Here is a 22,109-nt window from a genome sequence, read left to right as displayed (position 1 = left end):
CAGAAAATAAGTGTTTGCATTTGCGGCAAGTGGAAAATTGTTCTCGGGACAATACAATCACCAGCCTGTTTGCGTGGTCACCGTGCCCTGTGTATGTACTGTCTGCATTGTATAATATTGCTCCCTTCGGCAAATTGAGGTTGAGTGGTAGATGGGGCTAAATAACCCTAACTCCGCTTCTTATATAAAGGCATATTTCATTTCATTTCAATATTGTTTTCTAGTACCATTGAGTGTTTGTGTATTGTTTAATGTGAAAAGTAATTTATAAACCCCAGCGGCAAAGTGACGAATTGTATACTAGTAACAATGCCTTACCACTTATATGCGCAAATATAGATAATCATATAAATGATTTGATAGTATCAGCTTTCAACTTGTCTTAAAATTGCGTATAATTATCAATAAGCTGTCATTCATTAGCCTTTTGAGGTGAGTGATGAAAATGATATGCTGGGGTAAAAAGAATGTTTTGCTTTTTGTAGTTATGGATTTTGGATTTTCTTTTAAGTAGTTTTAAAGCCGACCCAATTTGACTGCCATACATCGGATGAGATGTTACATACTCATAGAGATTTTTAGCATAAATAAAACATAAATATAATATATATATATATATATATATATATATATATATATATATATAAATAGAATTATGTATGTTAATTTACGAATTCAATTTTTTTTAAATTAGTCCGTGTTGTGAATCACTACTAAGTATATAGAACAGTTTTGAGGAGCAGTGTAAACTATGACGGATATGTTTTTAATAAACATGTGCCACATAATTTTATCAAAGTACATGTTCGGTTGAAATGAAGCAAAACGTGATTTGCAGAATAATGCATGTGGTAGTTCTTGAAAGTGAGATTTGTGAAACTCTAAGTAAATGAGAAGGTAAAACTAGGATTAAGATATACGCTATTTTCTAGAGGTTTAATTGCAAATAAGGCCGTGGATGAACTTAGGAAAGATAGCATTGCTATATCCCAGTATTATCACACAGCCTTATATGCTATAAAAGATTTACAACCTAGTTGCAATAAAATAAAAGAGATGATATAATTTTAGAAACTCAAAAAGAATAAATGAGTGCTTCATTTCTCAGACAGTTTTGACCACTACTATAAAGGCCTTTCTTGTACTAAGCCAAAAAACACACAGAAAGTTGTGGTTAACTGTATGTAGTAGTAAGACAACAACAAATGTATAGTACAGAAAATGAAAAAAATAATTATAAAAAAGACATGGACCATCTGCAAGCAGATCAGTTACCTCCATGAGGTACTCTCCAATATTAATGAGGTACTAATATTCCAGTTCATACATTTACCACGTATGTCCTTGCTCAAAGAACATTCTAATAACAGACATACTTTTCTCTTTGCAGACGAAGACCCAAAAAGGCTAAGCAGCTACCATAGACAGTCCTTTGGAAACTCATCCTGAAAAATCCCTAGAGTATAATAAGTATCGTCTGTGTTATCTGTTAAAGGTAGAGATCGTTATCATTAGTACCTTATTCTTGGTAAGAATTACTTTTATAATACAATACCAAATTTAAAAAAATATATAATTCGGAATTTGAGTATGTGCTGAAGACAAAATTATTTATATATATATATATATATATATATATATATATATATATATATATATATATATATGTGTGTGTGTGTGTTATTTTCAGTATTCTTAAAGGACCACTTGTAAAATAATTAATGCAGTTTAAAAATAATAGATGGTACGATAGGAGCCTTACTTTTTTACTATGAAAGTCAAATGTCAGATAGTTCCGGTTTTGCACTTCCTACTAATGGTCAAAGTTGTACTATAATTACTACATTGATCATTATCTTGATACACCAATGCTTAATTAACTAATTAATATGCATGAACAGATTACACACAGCAATATTCCTGTATTGCGTATTCCCTTTGAACACCTCTGCATTGCACTGTATTATATTCTAAAATGAATTACATTCTCCAAACAAAATTTTAAAATGACAGTGCACTATATGGTGTTGGTTATATTTTTCAAATAAAGAAACAACAGTTTGACTTCTATTCCAATTTTACTGTAGCACAATTATATGTTATCGGACGTAGAACACAATAATACGCAATCCACTAAACGCGAGAGACTATGGATGGCCGTGGCTTTCATTTATTACTTTCACATTTCACATTTGTCCTCACGCGTTGGTAAATATTTTACCGCTGCTTGTGTCGATATTTCACCATATCTTCTTTTATTACGATTGTTTAAGTTTGAAACGTATATTTTTAAGATACATATTTTTATATTATTTTTCTAATTAACTTGTGAATAACATACCGTCATTCCTTGACGACTTCCTTCACGTCAAGAATGGGTTTTTAACTTAGATAAAATGTTTATAATTAAAATATGATTATGAAAAGAAGCATGCTAAACAGTTTACACATTTCAACACTTATAAATGAAACATTCAATAATTATCATTATCTTTATTTTATTTGTAAACTATTTGATATAATCCTAAATGAATTCATCGTACGTTATAAGTTTAAACGCGAAAGAACATAGTAAAAGGTAAAACTTAGATTAATTGTACAGTGACTAGTACTCAATCACAACTAAGCTATTCTGATAGGATACGTACAAGACGTACATTTATGTTACCTGCTGTTCGTTAGAAAACATATATTACAAATCTTAGAATTTAGAACCCATTGCTATTAAAAAGAAATTGTTAGTCACGAATATATCAATAAGATATAAACTCATAAGACCTACGGTTGCATTGTAAGACACTTACTTAAACTTTTGTAACAATACAAAATTGGTAAAGATTTACACACCTTTTCCACGGTTGCAAACTCATACTTGCTCACATCTCTAAGGCATCGGCAATTCTTATTTATACTCCAGAGGCAATATTAATAATAGAGTTGGGAGCTTAAAATGTTTGTGTTCTTTCCTGTTTTAGCGGATATTTGAATTATAGTCAGAAAATTAATTGGTAAATATGAACCTCTTTTTTGGAAATTTAAACTCTTTTCAAGTGTTAACATGAACTGGAAATTGCTTTATTTGCGATGTTCTAAAATGGCCACTAAGGTTGTTTGGAAACATTCTATCTAAGTAATCATGTTTGATTTAAATCCTATTATAATTCATTTACTAGGATCCTGGTGGTGTAAAAAAATATTCTCACAAATTAAATGGTACTAAAAGTCCGGCCTACTTAAGTAATAATATTTCCCAATTTAATAAATCTACCAGAAAAATATACTATAAGAGTTGTCAATACGTATTGATACAATAAAGTTGTAAAAATTATTAAGCCTATGGTTAAAAGTTTAAAAATAATTTTTAATATTTAATACCATACAGATTTATTTTTAAACACTTAGAAATTTTAATGAGCAAACTCTAGTTTGGACTACTAAAAAGCTAAAAAATATCATGAAACATTTTTGGGAAGATAAAATATATTGAAATTTACTATTAACTATATGATCTAAAACTTGTTTTAAATTTTTAATATTTTACCAAGTTTCTTTTTCATTGTTGATCCTAAAAAATCTGCGCTAAAATTGATTTCGTAATTTATTACACAAATTTGTTTTAAATTTACTAGCCATTAATTAATGCAAAATGTATCTTGGTCAGATAAATGATGTGGCTCAGGTTATGCTTTTATTTTATGATTGCCAATAAAGCTATAGTAAATGTTAAAAACTGTTTTGATTTAACATATTCAAAAAAATCTATAAACTTTTATTTCACGCTGCAGCGGTGGGAAGGGTTGATTTAATGCAAATGCTGAATTTATCTGCAGTTCCCCTTTCTCTTACGTGCAGCATGTGAAATCTAATGTTGTCACAGACTTGACTCCTGAAATCTAAAATCATATTCGTCTGAAAGGATTGTTAAATTATTTAAACCATTTTTAAGGTACAAAAATCAAAATTTGTATTATAAATTGTGTACGTATAAAAAATAATAATGTGTATATTTTTTAATTTAAAAGTTACACAAAAGTAACAATACTCCATCAAATTTAGAAAGTCATATAATAAAAGGTCATCATGTTTTAAGTTAGAGAATAAGAATCTGACATTAATAATGGTTCAATTTGATAAGTACTGTTTGTAAAAGCAATCTTCGAACACCCCGTACTGGATGGACATAAGCTTAAACTACATCATAACGAGCTCGGAGACTGTAAAACGACGGATTGATTGCCCATGGATGACTTCGTTACCTAACAAGGTTGCTGTTCTTTTACTAAACAAGTGGACTTATGGAATATAAATAGCTATTCCTAGAACTATTAGAAGATCTTTTCAGTATTTCACTGCAAAAACCGTCATTTCAAAAAACACAATTTTATTAGATATAAAATTGCCACACAGCTAAATGTGTTCAGACTTTTAAATGGGTAGAATTGTTTTATATATTTAAACATTTCGTGATATAATGCAGGGGAATGTTGCGATACAGAGAAAAACAGATTAAGTTTTTCGATCTTCCGGAGCTGATTTAAAAGTCAATAATACACTAATTAATTCACTAATATTAAACACTGCAACAAAGGAGTACCTATATAATTTTATTCTGTAAAGCCTTAAGAGATTAAAAGTGTTTTTTTTTTCAGACCCTTTACTCATTACTGCCATAACATTTATCCCTGAGTTAAATAAATTGAATTGCATAAGAACACGCGATGTAGATAGGTGGCATTTAATGCGTTCAGGTAAAAATATTTGAAGTCGTTCCAGTAAATGTATAGATGCGAAAGATATCCCAAACTGCGTCAGTCAAAGGTAAAGTCAAGTTTACAGTCAAGCTATGATTTCTCAGCTTATTATAGTAAGGTAGACGGTATCTATTAATAGCAGGATTGCTGGACGTGGACTCCAACAGTGTACCGTGGGAGCTCTTCTCGATATGATCTAGTCCGGAAGAGGTCAATCGTAAACACAGTGCGGGGGTTGTCTCGATTACCCCTTTGTACCCTGTTAGTAATGTACTGCAAAAATTGCTTCAGTCAAGCCCTGAGAATCAGAGCCAGACGCACCACATACCCCCACCCCACAATATGCGGGTAGTCTGTCGATGAGTAGAAAACCTTTAATTTTACCGCTACTTTGGACTTTTCCTCATAATCTATCCGTTACTTTGTTGAAAACTCTTAAAACTATTCACATAACTCAAACTGTACACAGTAATGCTGGTATTTATTGCGCAATAGTAACGGTGAAAACTCTATGAGTTTGGGAGAGTCCCGAGTTATAATTACTGTTTATAACTGTGTATAGACGAGGTAAAAATCCAGTCATATTTTCACGTTAACAATTTTGAAAAATATAATATCAGAAAAGTTTTATTCTATTGATTAAATATTTCTCGAAAGATATTATTTATATGTTAAGGATAGTTAGATAACACGTGTTATTATCACGTGAAAACAGTCATATAATTGTACTCAGTTTGTCACAATTTCGTTTTTACATGGTTTTCCAATGCACATCCTGGCTACCTATAATACCAATGGCCAAAGTGTTCACTATTACTCAAAATTCCATAACGTGTCAGACATTAATACAATCTGGTGTTGTCTATATATAAATTAAACATGTAATGTCTATAAATAGGTCAGTTTGTTTTCGTGATATTGTGCGGACGGAAGATAGCTGACGTGGAGGATTAAAATATTTCCAGCCTCTTAAGTGATAAGCTTTACCAACGCTTATCCAATAAAATGATATATAATTAGACTAGTTATCGTTTTAGATTTAGTTACCGGCTTGCAATATTCTATAGGTAGGAGATGCCAGAGAAAGATCTATGCCGCAAAGTTAGCCCAAACCCGCCACAGGAGACCGCTATAGTAACTAAATTAAAGACTCTGTAGTAACATGTGCGTGACGTCGGCTTGTACTGCACTTTGCTGAGTTTGCTGGTTCCGCACGTGTTCACAACTTGGGACAAGGAGTTACAGTATCTTTATCCAGGTTGGGATTCAAATTAGTAAGACATTATAAAAGGGAATTATACTGATTCGAGTTTTACTCCTAAGTAAATATTCTAAATGTATACGTCCTGCAATTTCGTTTTTTCAGGGAATTTCTCATGAACTACATAAAAAAATTAATTAATTTTGTTATTCTATTTGCAAGGAATATAAACAACATAGAACAAATTCTTATAGAATATAAATTTAAAAGAACAAAGTAAATAAAGGTCACCACCAGGATTTCCTTAGCGTTTGAAATTAAGGTCTATCCTGCAAAGTTTACTTACACGGGAAATGTGACTGTACTCTTGTATTTTAAAGATTATTTTATTATAAGAGTTCTTAAAATTAATGTTTTTATCAACTTGTATTAAGGTCTCCAATTAAATTTATGTGAACATAAAAAATCGTCGTTTAAAACTACATACCTATTTATGAAGGTATCTAAACGAGAGGACAGTTTAATTAGTCATATATATATATATAAACATTGAATCACAAAAAGTACTTCCTCCGCCGGGAGTCGAACCCGGATCTCTCACTTGTAGTTATAACAAAACCTTTATTTTGAATGTAGTGCTAACCATTTAAAACAGCTGAATATCTAATAAATGTTACCACATCATTATTATAAAACTAATTAAAATCGGGAATATTGCAAACAGTTCGTGGAAAAAGGTTAAAACGATGTATGTGTTATAAGACACATCATTCGATCGGTAAATATTCACTCTTCTCTTGTACTGAAAATTTATAACTTTCATGTTTCCCCATCCACTCCTAAAACTATTTAGCACTCCAAAAACGTTATTCATTACACTAACTATAAAACTATACGCTACACTCCAATTTCTAATTAGAATACTTTATAGTTTCAGATGTTTATTTTTATATTACCTAGGTGTATTTTGTTAGTCCATGCTCTGGTCTTGTAACTTTTGGTTTAGAGGTGAAATTTTTTATTTAATTGTTAATACAAATTTTGTTACCTACGTTAATTTATTCCCTTATTTTATATTTAGACTTTTGGGTGTAATCAGTTTAGTGAATATCTGATGGACTCGTTTCCTTACTCACAGGCTGATGTGGGGATAATGTCGTAGAAAATACTTTTTTGTTACACTGTATGTAAATTACGGTTAAGTACTATAAATAAATATTAATAATACTTGTATTTATTGCTCCAGTGTGTCTAGTTACAACAATTATTCTTATAAATAACAATATATATATATATATATATATATATATATATATATATATATATATATATATATCTGTGTTGCCTGTACTCATGCACTTTCAGTGAATATGTCATAATATGTTAATATTTTAAATACACTTTACGTTTTTAGGTCAATAAAACATGGAGTTGCTAATATTACGTGTCCATGATTCAAAAACCTTCTATAAATAACTACTAGACTGAGAGAAACAATTTGAGTTCCACACTAACAAACAGATACTGACATACAGGAAACGTCACAACAACGCATTGTTTAAACAAACAGTTACGAGTGATGAAAACGCCATAAACAATCCATGGCTGAGTGATCATCTCGGCCAACAGTTGTGTGACATACAGGAAACGTCACAACAACAATGCATTGTTTAAACTAAAATTTACGAGCGATGAAGATGTCATAAACAATCCATGGCTGAGTGATCATCTCGCCAACAGTTGTGTGACATACAGGAAACGTCACAACAACAATGCATTGTTTAAACTAATAGTTACGAGTGATGAAGACGCCATAAACAGTCCATGGCTGAGTGATAATCTCGGCCAACACTTGTGTGACATACAGGAAACGTCACAACATCAATGCATTGTTTAAACACACAGTTACGAGTGATGGAGATGCCATAAACAGACCATGGTTGAGTGAGCATCTCGGCCAACAGTGGTGTGACATACAGGAAACGTTACAACATCAATGCATTGTTTATACACACAGTTACGAGTGATGCAGACGCCATAAACAGTCCATGGCTGAGTGATCATCTCGGCCAACAGTTGTGTGACATACAGGAAACGTCACAACATCAATGCATTGTTTAATCACACAGTTACTAGTGATGCAGACGCCATAAACAGTCCATGGCTGAGTGAGCATCTCGGCCAACAGTTGTGTGACATGGGCTACGTTAGTTGTACCTGAGTGTCGTTCTATATTGACTTGTCTGACTATTGACGTCAATTTGTCACTTTAATTGTTGTTTAATGCAGTCAAAATGACAACACCAATCATCACAATATATGCATTGAGTTGACAAAACTGAAGTCGTCAGCCTTAAACATTTCAATAATGTTTTATATGTGAGATTTTTTGTATAATTTTATAAAAAAAATAAAAGTGGGATTGCGAAGAGTTAATCCTTTATCATTAACAAAGATTCGGTACTTTGAAGACGAAGAAACAAAATATACATGAAACAGGTATATATTTTTAACCATATCCCTCTTTGTAATTGTTATTTATTCCCCTTTAAACTCTTTACTTATACTTCTATTATATTATAAAACTGTTAGGCAATCTGAATGTGAGACTTCTAGAGTGGACGGGTCCACGTCACAGAAAGACTCATTAACTACATTTTGCAGATCTGCTGCTGTTGCGTAATCGAAGCAAGGGCAGAGCAGCTTGTAAGGCATTATATCAATTCATATACTATTTTTTTCCGAAGCAGAATTTCAGTTCTTGTCCACTCCAGTCAAAACACACAATATCATATTTCCTTCCCAGAACTCTCAAGTTCAACGTAATCTTCTGATTATGATCTTTCCTCAATCACTAAATATCTTATCACTAAAAAATCCTGAACTATGTAGTGTACAGACTATATATTTACACGTAAACTACTCAGACGTGCATGAACTTTACAAAGCGTTACAGAAATTTGTAAACTTCATACCTTACGTAGCTACCTCCAAACATATTTGTTATCCACCGATCATATTCTTCTCAGCTTCAAGGAGATTACATTTTTTTCGTGACGCAGGTGTGCTCAAGTACTCTACCAGAGGATGTTTAAAATTTAAAAAAAATCATTGATAATTCTACTAAAAGTGCGGGTCATCTAAATTCAATTTTTAAGTAATTTTAACCCTTTAACGAGTATAGGTGTTGGTTACAAAATAGTATTGACGTTCTAGAACGTCATCTTAAAAATCATGTGAAAATAGTAAGGACGTTCTAGAACGTCAATGAATTATGACTTATATTACAAGTACTAACGCTTATGTTTTTCCTCTAAGGAAGCAACCCACCCACTGTCCCTAACCTTAAATAGCTGAGCGCAGTTTCCCGCGTAAATACTGTCAACTGCTTTCAACTATAGAGCGGCTGTAAAGGTCTTTTTCCGCACACGGATTCCCGCGATTTCTACTGTCAACAGCAATTGGCGCTAACAGCTTCTACAGTTTCATTCTGTTGCTACACTTTAAACATTCACTTTGTGCAGTTTCTTCTACATTGATGAAATAGTGTAGTTTATTGTTCTCAAGTCAGTTTCATTTTGTGTTGTGAAATGGATCCAGAACGTAACTTACGTAGTGACGACATAAGAAGGGGGCTGGACGAGTGGAGTGTAGGAGATCAAATCTCAGACAATAACAATGACGTTTTAGGCTCCGACGATGAGAATGTGTTTGGTGATAGTAGGGATGAACAAGATGAAACCGCAGAAGATATCCTCGCTGCTTACTTCGACAATGAACTTGACGTGGAGATTTAAGAACCTGCATTACCAGTAAGTAATTCTGATATTTGTCCAATTTGCAAATGGAAACATGTTGACTGTTTCGAACCAAAAGACTTTATATTTGATGATTCTAATTCTGGCCTACAAGTTGACTTTGAGGATAATATTGAAAAGGAAATAGATTTCTTTCATAAACTTTTTGATTACGATTTAGTTTCGCACATTGCTTCTGAGACTAATAAGTATGCCCAGCAGCAAATGAAAAAATGAGGCAGAAATAAAAAATTCTCCAAACTCAGGCGCTGGACAGAAACAAACCCTGATGAGATGTATTGTTTTTATGCGATTTTGCTTCTAATGCCCCATTGCAAGAAAAATTCACTAAAACTCTACTGGAGTACAGATCCACTCCTCAACACTCCCATATTCCCTCAGGATAGATTCCTATTGTTGCTTCGAGTATTACATCTTGACGACAATTCACTAGAGGCGGGGGGAGATGAATTATACAAAATCTGAACGGTTATCGAAACCCTACGGAGAAAATTTGTTGTAGCCTATTCTCCTAATAAGGACCTGGTCATCGATGAGAGCCTCATGCTATGGAAGGGTCGTCTGAGTTTCAAAACAGTACATTCCGTCTAAACGCAAGCGGTTCTGAATAAAACTTTATGTATTGTGTGACAGCAGTTCAGGCATCGTCCTTGACTTTATTGTTTATATTGGCAAGACCACTGACTTTTTTAATGAAAACGAAGACGTCGGAGTGTCAGCAAAGGTTATCAGAACACTAATGTAACCTTACTTAGGACGTAACCATGTGTTGCACGTTGATAACTGGTACAGCAGTCCCGGCCTGTTCAACTGGCTTATAGAAAATGAAACAGCAGCTTGTGGAACTGTAAAACAAAACCGGAAAGGTCTCCCTTGCTTACCAAAAAAATTAATAAGGGATATTGTAAAATTAGGAGCCAAAAACACATGCTTTGTGTAAAATGGTGTGACCGCCGTAATGTAACAATGCTAACAACAATCCACAAGCATGAAATGATTCCTGTGACTAAGCTTGGAAAGACTGTAAACAAACCAAGCTCTGTCATAGAATATAATAACGATATGGGAGCAGTCGAACGCTCTGACATGATAATATCTTTCAATGACAGTGCTAGGAAATCAAAGAAGTGGTACCGTAAATTATTTTTCCACTTGATTGATATTGTTGTTTTGAATACATACATCATGTTAGTAATCAAATAAAACAAGAAAAGTGGGTTTTGTGACTTTAGACTAAACCTCACCCGACAAATATTAGAAACACATCACACTCCAAGAAAAGGATGGCTGGTAGCCGCGGCGCCGAGAGTCGTGCAGCCGCCAGCCGCTACCAGAGACCAACATCCGCTCCGCCTGACCGGCAGACACTTCCCCCGCCCAGTGCCGACGCCAGAAGGTCAGACACGGAAGACACAAAACAGATGCAACGTCTGTTCTCATTCCTCAAGCAGAGAAAAGAAGAGGAAGGATACGACGTTTTAATGTAAAGAGTGTGGTGTTCCACTGTGTATACATCCATGTTTCGAGCACTTTCACAAAAAAAACAAATGTTAGCCTTTGTGTTTTCTCAACAAAAGTACATGTTCGCTTTTTATGGTAATAATATCTGATTTTCATTAAAAAATAAAACAAAATTTTTCTTACTATTTTGGGAGTGTGTTATGTTTCACATCCTTACTCCTATGAACAAATGATGTAGTGACGTTCCTGAACGTCATTACTCCTTAAGGGTTAATGTAATTATTACTTCTCCATTATTTTAGAGTTACATACATTTTTAATAGCTAAAAAAATTATAAATTATGGATATAATGGATCAGTAAGAAGGATTGCATTGTCTTCTGACCATTAAGTGGCGTAAAATACATATGTTATTAACAAAGACAAGAAAATTAAGGCAGTCAAAGACCCTCAGGGATTGTTTCAAGTTTCTTGTTCCTTAACTTTCTTGACCCTAGGGTGTCAAGTGTCCACGTCCCAACTCTAACTGAGAACAGACTATCAACTGAAAGAAACAGGATTTTCCGGACGTTTGCCATTGAAAAATGATACAAACAATTAGTGAAACTACTACCTTTTGAGACCTGCAATCTGATCTCGTCTTCAGGTGGATTCTCTTCTTCAAGAGTAAAAGCAGTGGTACTGATTACTTTGTATTGGTAAATGTCAGGAAATCCCTTTCCTTCCACTGTCAAAAACAAAAGTCAATAAAAAAGTATTTATTATTATGAATCTTATTGGCCTATATTTATCCCTTCAATTATTACAGATTATCACCATCTTGACATTTAATAATATTAAAATTTTAATCAATGAATATAACAATTATAACATAAAGATTAAGTTGAAAACTGAATTTGATTTGTAATTTAGAAAAAGACTTTATAAATGAATATAAAATATTCAGATATAGATATAGATATCGATATATAAAACATATTCAGGACAATATTAAGTGTTCAAAACATAAATTTATTAAAGATTCCCTCTGCATGAAAGATGAAATTGGTCTTTATGACGTCTTAAAGTTCACTATTCTAAACAGAATATTATTGAATACTATTATTATTATAAATATTTTATGTAAATAGTTTCCTTTTAATTTATCTTTTTACTCCTGAAATAAACTGTTACTTTTGTAAAATGCTGATAAAATACATATTAACGTGTTAATAATATGAGATTTTTTATAAATAGATAATTTGCTATGTAATAAAATTAATCATTTTTACAACAATATGTAATGTTTATAAAATAAAATTGTGTATGTAAGTGTATAGCAACACCCTAAAACTTTTAAAATTATATAATGTTTTTATGCACAGTAGATTTTTTGCGCTGGCTACTCCGTTAAAACTTGTTATACAATGTAAGTAGATGTTATAATAATAACATCTACTTGCCTGGGTACATTGTACCCACTTACTTACCTGGGTACTGACATCCACACTGGGTTTTGTAACAGGAGGACATTTTGATATTATACTATAAGCAATAAATAATGATACATTTACTAATTTAGTATACGTTTATCAAGAAGAATAGAGGATTAATAATGCACGTGAAGAAGAACAAAACTATAATGACTTACGCGAGTTATAATAATCAGTAACTACCGTAAAGAGCAACACAATTTTCTACAAAAATACCAAGTGAATCCAACCAGGGGTAACCGATTTTCCAAATGGCTTTCCTTCCGGTACTGTTTTTATGTTCTTAAAGTGCTTTTAACTCCACCAATATTTTATTTAGTAAAAATTCTTGCTATTAAAATATTATTTTAAGTTGTATCATATTTTAATATTGTTTCAAGTTAAAAGTATATATCCAAATTAAACTATTATTTCAAAAAAAAAAGTATGAAAACATGAACAAAAACTTTAGGAAGTAAAAAGTTTACTGTATTACGTACAATAGTTGTTAGGTAGATGTGTTATTGGCTGACTGTAAGCAAATCCTGGCATTCTATGGGGTAACAAAAGTAATTTGTGTATGTCTGTTCGCACAATATAACTAAGTGACCCATAGACTTTTAAAAACTGAATGAAGCTTTGAGATTGAATGTGGTTTATTGGGATTAGACTAGGCGCTGGAAAACATAATTAATTGTTCTCATTCAACCATAATGATAAAGGGAAAGTTATAAAACAAATAAACAAACTATAATTCTTAAACAAACTTAGTACAATTGTATTACACTTTACACGCGATAAAGTAACGCGTCTCATATCTGGATGAATGGATTTTTTTAAATTTGCAGACAACCTTAGTAGAACCGGTTACATGTACTGTGGCTTATTTTTACAATGAATAGCTTTAAGTACAAACACGTATTTAAAAAATCAAACTCTTTTAATTCTAGTAATTAAAATAAAAAAAGCCTCTATTTAAATATGTGTAATTATTTAAGCTAACTTTTCACTCAAAAACAATGAACATATGAATTTTTGTTCTATAAACCATAAATTATTAGAAAAACTTAATTGATGCATTATAAAAGGTAGATGATGAGAACAATATGTATAATATGCTTATATAAAAATCTACGTGCTGAGGCATTATGTATTCCGTGATTTTTGTATCTTTATATTTGGTTTTTCTTCGAAAGTGTTAACATATACGATAGCTATGAGCGGACGGGGAGGAAAAAAATCTATCCATCCTATTCATTTCCTTATTCAGAATTGGACATGACACTATATGTAAGTACAAAAAAGTAACCTCTAATATACGTTTGGATCAGAGAAGTAAATGCCTCATTCGTTATTTATTAGGCTATCAGATCTTCGGAAGTAAGATATACACTTTTTGTTTCTTTTAATTTTTTAGCTTATAACAATTATGGTTTTAAGACTGGTGTTAAAATTTGGCATAACAGTTTCGAAATGATTTGTTTTTGAAATCAGTTAATTACTTTTTTAAATATTAAACACCTACTTGCATTATTTTGCATATAATTGTGTGGAATTGTCCCTATACAATTTAACCCGTTTCTGTGCTCTGTTTTTATAAACCATGACTGTGAAGATTAAAATAAATACCAAAAGGTAAAAGTGCTCTACGTTAAAACTATTTTAAGCATTTTTACTTATCAGCTGTATGCAAAAAGTCCTGCATAGTCTTCTGGCAGGGATTTTCGATAGAATCTCCTTACCATTTACGAGCACTGTTTTTGAACTAAATCAGAACAGAAAAATAGGTATGATAAATTAGTGTGATTACGTTTGGTACAAACTAAAACCACTCTAATATTATTGTTTGTTAACATAATGAACTAGCATTACGGATCTGCGAACTAATTACATCTCTACACTCTACAGTTCTCTGAAGGAATAGCTCGCTTGTCTGATTTCATTAATAGTCACATGTGGTAGCTCAGTCAGTACACTGGTATCCTCAAATGTAATTGATGTATTACGTTTTGTCGCAATATCTTTTTAGTGAAATTTAATGACTATCCCACTAGTAAAGCCAATCTAATTTAAAAGTGTATGATTTTCAATATAATATAACATGCGCGCCCACACACACAAACACACACACGTATACATAAATATACATTACATAAATTAAGTTATGATACGCCTGGATATATTCCTAGCCAATTGAGATGTAGATGTAAAGTCTTCACCATACTTATTAAAATACCTTTAGAATTAGAATTCTCGGAGTATAAAAGGATTTCATTGAGGGGTGTGATTTACAAAACCAAATTTTGGGTGTGATTTACTTTCAAGTTTCGAAAACAGGGATACCAGGATTGTAGTTTTTTAAGTAACCACTTATTGTAAATAACCGTGATGAAGAATTTGAACTTCAATCCACAAGATGCTATAATATACATGAGTTCACTACTAACAATGGTGTCTAATAAATTTTATTGAAACCCTTTCAACTCACACCAATATTATTACTCCTTGAGTAATTATTTTTGTTTTTTAGTAGTAAAGTGTGGTCTAAGAGAAGATGATTTTGGATAGTTAATTAACACCAAATATATTTGGAGTTAAATGAACCGGATACAGCTCATTTTATCCAGTCTAGTAATCATTTTACATCTGTTTACTAAGAGTAGTCTGCGGGTATTTTCATGCTGCTATAAACATCTAACCTCTTGTAGCAACTCTCCGCGCTGTTCCTAGATAGCTGCACATTCATTTCCGAGTCTCGACGGTCCATTAGCCAACTTTTATAGGACCACACTTTGTGCGTACCTCCACCGTCTTAATCTTTTAAAATAGAGACACGATATTTATCTCAGTTATATCTATAGAGTTGATGCTGTTTAGCCATCTAAAATTTCACCTTATAACTATGCAATTTATATGTTAACCTGTTAACTAGTATAAAGGTTATATATAATTTTTTTCATTCATTACAGTATTATTTGTTTTCTAGGTAAATAATAATATATCCTACGAGAACTTCACAAGTGTTATATGAGTATGCCATATTGTTTTAGTAATTCATATTAATTCAATAACTAATATACTTGTCTAAATAATATCAAGAGTTTAATTATTTATACTATTACTAATTCATCTTTATTAAAGTGCCAACCATGTTTATCAAATATACGATTAAAAACAAACTTACATAAATGAATATACTTATACTAAAATTTAAACATTAGGATACAGTTACAATAAATTTACAAACAAACATACATATTCGTACTATTTTAGATACATTTGAACTTCATATATTTATTTAAATACAAATAATGATGAGACCTACATAAAATACTATTTGCTACCGATCAGAGTTTAAATATTGGTACAACAATTCTATTCTACAGTTAAGGAGATATATCACTATAATCGACATAACTAACACTAATTTTACTATATTTTATGTTACTTTTTTTACTCAGTTATACACTCGACCTAAGACAAAACCTCATATTTTTACAGTTAAGATCTACTACCTCTGTAACTCCCTAAATAAATTAATATTTTTAAAAAGTTTAGTGAAAGACCTGTGATTAGAATAGGCTATTTTCTCTACATTCTCCTGGAATTTAAAACAAAACACTTGATTCTTTTACTATTATTAATTAAAAAATACATGGCATTTTATGAGTTACAAGGGCAGATTGCGTCGTCATATTAAAATACCTGGTTTTCTGGTATCTAGTGAAAGTTGGCACGTTTATCAATGACATGCACGATTGTTATTAGTCTATAGCAAACTTAAATCGTTGACTAGTTTCAAGATGCTATATGATGGACTCGAGCCAAAACTGTCACTGTCTAAAAGGCAATGAAACATCTTAAACATTATAAAATAACTTTTTTTGTGTTATAACTTTATTAGTGTATTACAAGTAACAATTCTTTTCATCAGTTAAATTTTTGAGTTTGAGAGGAGAATCGAGTTTAAATTCTTCACCACTTAATATTTGCACATTGCTTTTCAGAACAATTTAAAACATGCTCGTTGGTTTCGAAAATAAACAACAAAATTTAATAATGTTTAGTATAACAACAGGAGCATAATTCAAATGTTTAAATATATTTTAATTTGCGGTGAACCTCTATAACAGAATATTAATATATTAGTAAAGTTAATTACATATAATTTTCCAATTTCCGCTCTTTTATATCTTTTATTACTGGAATATGATGGTTTTTAACCTTTATTTATTCGTTATCAGATCGATGTGTTTGTTCATTAAGGTAAACTCCTGGCTCATGTAAGTGTTAAGTGTATAATTAATTGTTTTTGGTGATCCATGCTTAAAATATGTTATGAAATATAATTATGAATAATCAACAGTCACCAAGGTCTGATAATCAACAATTAATAAAGGTTAGTAATTCACACAAAAAAAAATAACAGAGAACTATATGTAAGCCAAATTCTAATATTAAACAAGTCTAATTTGTTGTTTAGCAGCGGTGTCTGAGCGAACGTAGGTATCCACTTGCATCCTGAGAATGCTTATTCCGATTTATAATACGGACTTTCTTTTCCACGACGATCTATTCTTTAGTGTTATGGATGTTTGTTAATAATAATTACGTGTTCCTTGGATAGTAGAATACATGAATATATAATCATTATGGAGATTGAATCTTTTTTTAAAAAATTAAAAGTTCAAATCGAGCACAAATACTCATCGTACTCATATGGAGGCATATAATAAAGGTATAACATAGCAAAAAGGGTTAATGGTGGAACTATGCATACCCATTTACCCCTGGAAAAGCTGTGTACACTCTTCAGAAGTTATATAGTTAGCTGCCTTCTTACGAACATGTGAGTGATTGTTTTTTGAAAAAGTATAAATTGGTTTTAAACCTCTAAGAAATTGCTAAGATAATTCTAAACACAATATATGTGAAGATAATACACTACCATATGTACACTGATGTGGTGAAAGTTCCTTTAAAGAAAAACTGGTGAAATTTACTGCAAGAAGCACTTTGGTGTGGTTATGGTATTAATGGCTATAGTCTATTCCAGTGACAAAGTAACTGTGATGTATCAGTCACTGGTTGTCTGCTTTGACTTGTCTCAGGTACTTTGGTGTGGTTATGGTAATAAAAGCTGTAGTCTATTCCAGTGACAAATTACCTGTGATGTATCAGTCACTGGTTGTCTGCTTTGACTTGTCTCAGGTACTTTGGTGTGGTTATGGTAATAAAAGCTGTAGTCTATTCCAGTGACAAATTACCTGTGATGTATCAGTCACTGGTTGTCTGCTTTGACTTGTCTCAGGTACTTTGGTGTGGTTATGGTAATAAAAGCTGTAGTCTATTCCAGTGACAAATTACCTGTGATGTATCAGTCACTGGTTGTCTGCTTGACTAGTCTCAGGCACTTTGGTGCAGATACAGTATTAAAGGTTGCAGTCTGTTCCAGTAACAGAGTAATTGTGACGTAAAATTCAAACATTACGGACATAGAAAAATTAATATTTAAGAAAAAAAATTGATTGCAAGTAAATTTAACTATAGAAGGTATATATACCTTCGGAATTGTTGTATATATATATATATATATATATACTACAAAATAAAGTATTAGCTGCTCAATATTAATTGCCTCTTGTATCCATGGTTAAACACTAAGTTTGGGAAGCGAACTAAGGTCCTCAAAAGTTACACTACAAATAAAATAAATTGTTTTTAACCAACCAGTAGTTTAGTAAGCGGTCTATTATTTAGTGGAAAAACGAGGCGTAAACACTGATTAATATAAAAAAATACTTAAGATCTGGTTCGTGTTGCTTTCTTTATCTCTGTCAATAAAAAGCGTCATTATCTCCAGTTCTATCTAGACATCAATAAGACTAATGCCCCAAAATCATTTTTAGAAAAAAGATACCACTTGATTAACACGCAATTCTTCACTTTATTCCTTTTGAACTTGTATTTTCCCATCTCTATAATTTTCTGTAATTTACTATTTTTTTTTTTCATTTTTAAAGTATGTTTGACGCCAAGGTATTAAAATGTCAAGGACATTATTATACAGAATTTTTAAAAAAAACCTTCAAACCCGTCGGCAAATATAAATATATTATTTCTAACAATATATTTTATAAACTTATTCCTCATCCACTTAGATTACTTTTAGTTAAACAAAAATTTATTGGCCACACGCCGTGTTAAACTTTTTTATATTTGCCGATCTATGAACACAAATGTAAGTATTTTAAATTGATGAACCTTTATTCCTTCCAATGTGGGTACTGCGTAAAGGGCTGAATTTTTAAGTTATTAAACTATGAGATAAATGAAGTTGTGAACTAATGTTAACAACGTTACACAAATACTGCAGAAATTCAAGGTACAGTTTTTTTGTCAATTATCATAAAGTTACATGTGATGCATTATTTATGACTAATACACAAAGAAATGTTAAATGTTTAAACGTCTCGTTCTGGCTGAACATCTCTAAATGTAACTACACTTCTGTATATGAAGCAGACAGAAACTTAATGTGCCATGTCTGTAACCCTTTCATTATTTTCGTTCGATGAACGTACAATCAAAAGCAGTAACAGTTTAGTTTTGTAACTAATGCATTGTGAAATATTAACATTACAATGCATATACTACATCACAGACTAGTTATAGATATTATAGCTGGGTTATGAATACAGATTTAGATTATTAGATAGTGTCATGTATGTTTCGTTACCGTTTGCTTATTTTTCAGCGAATACTTTGTAACTTATAAACTGACGCCACCCTTATAAGTAATACTACACATTGTTTTAAGGAGATTAGTATAGTGTAAAATTCTAAAGGTTCAAGGTGTCTGATTTTAAATTAAAACTACACTGTTAGCAAAATGTTCTCAATTATTCAGTTAGATTTTTTAAGTCCATGCCACCTGTAAAGCTCTTCACGGCAGAGGTTGAAATATACTACAATTTGGAAAACAAGTACTTCCAATTATTTTCATAGTCCATAAAATCATTTTAAATTGACCAAAGTTCCTTTATTAAAATATCCAATTGTGAGCAAGAATATTTATTTTTTTTTATTACCAATAATCCCTTTTTGGTTCATAATAATTAATTTGAAATAATAATTTCAGTAATTATTATTTAAATTTAAAAATATTTCAATTTTTCAAATTGACACTATCAATTTGGAAACATGTAAAAGAATCATACATGATAATACAGTTAATTTAATAGTTTTCAAAAATTAAAATATATTCCTGTGGGTAACTTAATAAAGGACTCATCACTTTACATGTTTTACATAATCAAAAACTCTAAAATAATTATCTATACAAAGGTACATTAGAGTTTTCTTATATTTGCAGTATCACGAACAATTGAATGTGCAACTCTCTGTATACGGTCTGTGGTCACTCGACACGACAACCGCTCTCGTAGCCTCTAAGCTGCTTAAGAGGTACCACACCCGCTTCTGCCTTTACCATTGGTTAAATGCTTTGTTAAGTTTGTTAAGAGTAGAAGGGTCTTTCAAAGTAATAACCCTTACTGTTTAAACATATATGATCATATATAGTTTGTGAGATATAAAATAATTAAAAACGTTATAACATAGCATAAAGGCTAATTGAACATCATTTGTTACGGATCATTTGTTACGGAACCCAGTGCTGCAGTTTATTAATACAACTCGCAGTTATTCCAAAAGAGAAAATTCATTATACTGTTTATTCTATTTTTTCATAACACATGACTAATCAGCATATCATAATCAATTAAAATCTTTAAGTGAGTGTAGGTCTTGTCTAACTATTTTTTTCGAATTCGGCATATCACTGTTATACCTGTATGCTGTTCACCAAAAGATTTAAAATTCGTTATTCTATTTATAGTGTTAAAAAAGTGGAATACACTACAATGTTATAATAAATGGTTATAATAAAATAAACATCACTACAAAGTTTCCTTTTATTGCGCTAAAGAATTTTGAATTATTAGAAATATTGCAGATTTTTTCCGAATAAAAAATACATAAATTAGCAATAAATTAATTAAAGTAAAAATACATAATTCCTTCCCAAACTTTTTATATCTGAGTGTATCACTTTCAAACAATATGATAAACATCTAAAGTAAAAGTTTTTGATGTCTTGAATAATATATTAGGTAACTGTTGAGAAATAACAATAACACTAAGCCAATGTGTTGACTGAGATTCACGAAGTCTCTCATGTTCGTTGGTTATGAATGATATCACATATGTGTCTAACTATTCGCACTATAAGTGTCGAATATGTTAGTCTGGCGGGTTGGAATGTATAGTAAAGTAAATTAAAGATGTCTTATTTTACCAGGCGAGGTAAGGGCTAACAAGCCCTCTCAAACTTAACCTGGGGACCAACGGGACCAAAAGTGACTTCCAAACCATCACCATCGCCTGGGCAGGCGGGCTGCTTGTAAGAACAGAATCCTCAGCATTCACCCATCGAAGCAACAGTCGCGCTCGAAATTTCTTGATTTGGTTATCTTGCGATAACCGTTGTGCCCACTACACTGCGCCACTGGCCAATTTGGTATGGAATTTAGTGTGGCACTTTAACCGTACTACCTATACATCGCTGATAAAATCGTAAGCTTTTGTTTATTGGAAGTCATAAATTCTATTAGTCTTAATGGTAACTACTTTAGCAGGTTCAAACACGACAAAATAAACTGGGTGGTTAAAAGCGTAAATTTTATCATTAGGTTAAGCAGAATATTTCAGTGATTTTACCTAATTCAGCAACTACCCATATTATACAGATTGCTCATATTTGGATAACAGAGTAGAACTATTCAATTTATCAAATTATATAATAGTTATATAATATATACAAGTAAATGTTCTGACGAATTTAATAATCGTAAATATAGGTTTGTGGCTTTAAAACTATGCTTAAAACATATATTTACAACTAACCACCATGCATTTTATTAACTGAATGTTTAGTCACACCAAATGTATGCCAAAACGATACCTTTCGAATGAGTAACCTGGAAGTTTGAAATTTGGTGTAAGTTGGCACTTCAACCACTTATATTCGAGATTAAAAAGCGTAAAAATCCGAGCTAGGGACGCATTTGATCTATTAAATTCATTAATATCGGTTTCTGGTCTATCTATGGTCATTACAACCGGTAATAAGCATACTAATCATTTGTACTAGCACTGATTATCTCCTACTAAATTTATACAGTTGGTTATTTTTGAAACTTATTTTACGGGTATTTTCAATATAATTTTTAAAATAATGTGCAAGACATATAAAGGGCTAATTTATTCTACATGTATTTTTCCTACTTTGAAAAATTTCAATTTTTTAAGTTATTATATCTGGAAATAAATGATATTTCATTAAATTTTCATTTATATCAAGAAA

This window comes from Homalodisca vitripennis, chromosome X (assembly GCF_021130785.1).
Source record: "Homalodisca vitripennis isolate AUS2020 chromosome X, UT_GWSS_2.1, whole genome shotgun sequence".
Classification (NCBI taxonomy): domain Eukaryota; kingdom Metazoa; phylum Arthropoda; class Insecta; order Hemiptera; family Cicadellidae; genus Homalodisca; species Homalodisca vitripennis.
This window is presented reverse-complemented; position numbering follows the sequence as displayed.